Raw genomic sequence first — 5155 nt, forward strand, 5'->3', positions numbered from 1 at the left:
TCGAATGTTTTCTCGCCGAAAAAGATCGTTGCGATTTGGGAGTGAAAAGTTTGTCGAGTTTTTGGTACTTTTTTTCGCTGCCTGAGAATTTTTTTTATTTATCGAAAAAATTTTCTAGCAAGCTTCCCGATCTATAGTGCTCTCAGACTATAGAATAGTCCTCTGTATGCTCTTTTAGCCTTTATTTCGAAAGATTTTCAAGAATATTGCGGTTCATAACACTGAATCTAGTTTTCGCGAACGAAAAAAAGGGCCGATTTCTTTGTACACATTGTCACGAACTCTTCGGAAAGATGAAAAATCATCGATTTTCGACATGTTTTGAGCATTTTTCGCGTAGAATTCGATGTTTTTTCGCCGAAAAATGATCGTTGCGATTTTGGGAGTGAAATTTTTCGAGTTTTAGGTACTTTTTTTTCGCTGCCTGAGAATTTTTTCGTATTTTATCGAAAACAATTTTTCTAGCAAGCTTCCCGATCTATAAGTGCTCTCAGACTATAGAATAGTCCTCTGTATGCTCTTTTCAGCCTTTATTTCGAAGATTTTCCAAGAATATTGCGGTTCATAACACTGAATATAGTTTTCGCGAACGAAAAAAGGCCGATTTCTTGTACACATTGTCACGAACTCTTCGAAAGATGCAAAATCATCGATTTTCGACATGTTTTGAGCATTTTTCGCGTAGAATTCGATGTTTTTCGCCGAAAAATGATCGTTGCGATTTGGGAGTGAAATTTTTCGAGTTTTAGGGTACTTTTTTTTCGCTGCCTGAGAATTTTTTCGTATTTTATCGAAAAATTTTCTAGCAAGCTTCCCGATCTATAAGTGCTCTCAGACTATCGAATAGTCCTCTGTATGCTCTTTTCAGCCTTTATTTCGAAAGATTTTCAAGAATATTGCGTTCATAACACTGAATATAGTTTTCGCGAACGAAAAAAAGGCCGATTTCTTTGTACACATTGTCACGAACTCTTCGGAAAGATGAAAAATCATCGATTTTCGACCTGTTTGAGCATTTTTCGCGTAGACTTCGATGTTTTTTCGCCGAAAATGATCGTTGCGATTTTGGGAGTGAAATTTTTTCGCGTTTTAGGGTACTTTTTTTTTCGCTGCTGAGAATTTTTTCGTATTTTATCGAAAAACTTTTCTAGCAAGCTTCCCGATCTATAAGTGCTCTCAGACTATAGAATAGTCTCTGTATGCTCTTTTCAGCCTTTATTTCGAAAGATTTTCCAAGAATATTGCGGTTCATCACTGAATATAGTTTTCGCGAACGAAAAAAAGGGCCGATTTCTTTGTACACATTGTCACGAACTCTTCGGAAAGATGAAAATCATCGATTTTCGACATGTTTGCATTTTTCGCGTAGAAATTCGATGTTTTTCGCCGAAAAATGATCGTTGCGATTTTGGGAGTGAAATTTTTTCGAGTTTAGGGTACTTTTTTTTCGCTGCCTAGAATTTTTTCGTATTTTATCGAAAATTTTCTAGCAAGCTTCCCGATCTATAAGTGCTCTCAGACTATAGAATAGTCCTCTGTATGCTCTTTTCAGCCTTTATTTCGAAAGATTTTCCAAGAATATTGCGGTTCATAACACTGAATATATTTTCGCGAACGAAAAAACGGGCCGATTTCTTTGTACATTGTCACGAACTCTTCGGAAAGATGAAAATCATCGATTTTCGACATTTTTTGAGCATTTTCGCGTAGAATTCGATGTTTTTCGCCGAAAAATGATCGTTGCGATTTTGGGAGTGAAATTTTTCGAGTTTTAGGTACTTTTTTTCTGCCTGAGCCTTTTTTTCGTATTTTATCGAAAAATTTTCTAGCAAGCTTCCCGATCTCTATAGTGCTCCAGACTATAGAATAGTCCTCTGTATGCTCTTTTCAGCCTTTATTTCGAAAGATTTTCAAGAATATTGCGGTTCATAACACTGAATATAGTTTTCGCGAACGAAAAAAAGGGCCGATTTCTTTGTACACATTGTCACGAACTCTTCGGAAAGATGAAAAATCATCGATTTTCGACATGTTTTGAGCATTTTTCGCGTAGAATTCGATGTTTTTTCGCCGAAAAATGATCGTTGCGATTTTGGGAGTGAAATTTTTTCGAGTTTTAGGGTACTTTTTTTTCGCTGCCTGAGAATTTTTTCGTATTTTATCGAAAAAATTTTCTAGCAAGCTTCCCGATCTATAAGTGCTCTCAGACTATAGAATAGTCCTCTGTATGCTCTTTTCAGCCTTTATTTCGAAAGATTTTCCAAGAATATTGCGGTTCATAACACTGAATATAGTTTTCGCGAACGAAAAAAAGGGCCGATTTCTTTGTACACATTGTCACGAACTCTTCGGAAAGATGAAAAATCATCGATTTTCGACATGTTTTGAGCATTTTTCGCGTAGAATTCGATGTTTTTTCGCCGAAAAATGATCGTTGCGATTTTGGGAGTGAAATTTTTTCGAGTTTTAGGGTACTTTTTTTTCGCTGCCTGAGAATTTTTTCGTATTTTATCGAAAAAATTTTCTAGCAAGCTTCCCGATCTATAAGTGCTCTCAGACTATAGAATAGTCCTCTGTATGCTCTTTTCAGCCTTTATTTCGAAAGATTTTCCAAGAATATTGCGGTTCATAACACTGAATATAGTTTTCGCGAACGAAAAAAAGGGCCGATTTCTTTGTACACATTGTCACGAACTCTTCGGAAAGATGAAAAATCATCGATTTTCGACATGTTTTGAGCATTTTTCGCGTAGAATTCGATGTTTTTTCGCCGAAAAATGATCGTTGCGATTTTGGGAGTGAAATTTTTTCGAGTTTTAGGGTACTTTTTTTCGCTGCCTGAGAATTTTTTCGTATTTTATCGAAAAAATTTTCTAGCAAGCTTCCCGATCTATAAGTGCTCTCAGACTATAGAATAGTCCTCTGTATGCTCTTTTCAGCCTTTATTTCGAAAGATTTTCCAAGAATATTGCGGTTCATAACACTGAATATAGTTTTCGCGAACGAAAAAAAGGGCCGATTTCTTTGTACACATTGTCACGAACTCTTCGGAAAGATGAAAAATCATCGATTTTCGACATGTTTTGAGCATTTTTCGCGTAGAATTCGATGTTTTTTCGCCGAAAAATGATCGTTGCGATTTTGGGAGTGAAATTTTTTCGAGTTTTAGGGTACTTTTTTTTCGCTGCCTGAGAATTTTTTCGTATTTTATCGAAAAAATTTTCTAGCAAGCTTCCCGATCTATAAGTGCTCTCAGACTATAGAATAGTCCTCTGTATGCTCTTTTCAGCCTTTATTTCGAAAGATTTTCCAAGAATATTGCGGTTCATAACACTGAATATAGTTTTCGCGAACGAAAAAAAGGGCCGATTTCTTTGTACACATTGTCACGAACTCTTCGGAAAGATAAAAATCATCGATTTTCGACATGTTTTGAGCATTTTTCGCGTAGAATTCGATGTTTTTTCGCCGAAAAATGATCGTTGCGATTTTGGGAGTGAAATTTTTTCGAGTTTTAGGGTACTTTTTTTTCTGCCTGAGAATTTTTTCGTATTTTATCGAAAAATTTTCTAGCAAGCTTCCCGATCTATAAGTGCTCTCAGACTATAGAATAGTCCTCTGTATGCTCTTTTCAGCCTTTATTTCGAAAGATTTTCCAAGAATATTGCGGTTCATAACACTGAATATAGTTTTCGCGAACGAAAAAAAGGGCCGATTTCTTTGTACACATTGTCACGAACTCTTCGGAAAGATGAAAAATCATCGATTTTCGACATGTTTTGAGCATTTTTCGCGTAGAATTCGATGTTTTTTCGCCGAAAAATGATCGTTGCGATTTTGGGAGTGAAATTTTTTCGAGTTTTAGGGTACTTTTTTTTCGCTGCCTGAGAATTTTTTCGTATTTTATCGAAAAAATTTTCTAGCAAGCTTCCCGATCTATAAGTGCTCTCAGACTATAGAATAGTCCTCTGTATGCTCTTTTCAGCCTTTATTTCGAAAGATTTTCCAAGAATATTGCGGTTCATAACACTGAATATAGTTTTCGCGAACGAAAAAAAGGGCCGATTTCTTTGTACACATTGTCACGAACTCTTCGGAAAGATGAAAAATCATCGATTTTCGACATGTTTTGAGCATTTTTCGCGTAGAATTCGATGTTTTTTCGCCGAAAAATGATCGTTGCGATTTTGGGAGTGAAATTTTTTCGAGTTTTAGGGTACTTTTTTTTCGCTGCCTGAGAATTTTTTCGTATTTTATCGAAAAATTTTCTAGCAAGCTTCCCGATCTATAAGTGCTCTCAGACTATAGAATAGTCCTCTGTATGCTCTTTTCAGCCTTTATTTCGAAAGATTTTCCAAGAATATTGCGGTTCATAACACTGAATATAGTTTTCGCGAACGAAAAAAAGGGCCGATTTCTTTGTACACATTGTCACGAACTCTTCGGAAAGATGAAAAATCATCGATTTTCGACATGTTTTGAGCATTTTTCGCGTAGAATTCGATGTTTTTTCGCCGAAAAATGATCGTTGCGATTTTGGGAGTGAAATTTTTTCGAGTTTTAGGGTACTTTTTTTTCGCTGCCTGAGAATTTTTCGTATTTTATCGAAAAAATTTTCTAGCAAGCTTCCCGATCTATAAGTGCTCTCAGACTATAGAATAGTCCTCTGTATGCTCTTTTCAGCCTTTATTTCGAAAGATTTTCCAAGAATATTGCGGTTCATAACACTGAATATAGTTTTCGCGAACGAAAAAAAGGGCCGATTTCTTTGTACACATTGTCACGAACTCTTCGGAAAGATGAAAAATCATCGATTTTCGACATGTTTTGAGCATTTTTCGCGTAGAATTCGATGTTTTTTCGCCGAAAAATGATCGTTGCGATTTTGGAGTGAAATTTTTTCGAGTTTTAGGGTACTTTTTTTTGCTGCCTGAGAATTTTTTCGTATTTTATCGAAAAATTTTCTAGCAAGCTTCCCGATCTATAAGTGCTCTCAGACTATAGAATAGTCCTCTGTATGCTCTTTTCAGCCTTTATTTCGAAAGATTTTCCAAGAATATTGCGGTTCATAACACTGAATATAGTTTTCGCGAACGAAAAAAAGGGCCGATTTCTTTGTACACATTGTCACGAACTCTTCGGAAAGATGAAAAAT

This window comes from Polistes fuscatus, unplaced genomic scaffold (assembly GCF_010416935.1).
Source record: "Polistes fuscatus isolate 324 unplaced genomic scaffold, CU_Pfus_HIC Scaffold1, whole genome shotgun sequence".
NCBI lineage: Eukaryota > Metazoa > Arthropoda > Insecta > Hymenoptera > Vespidae > Polistes > Polistes fuscatus.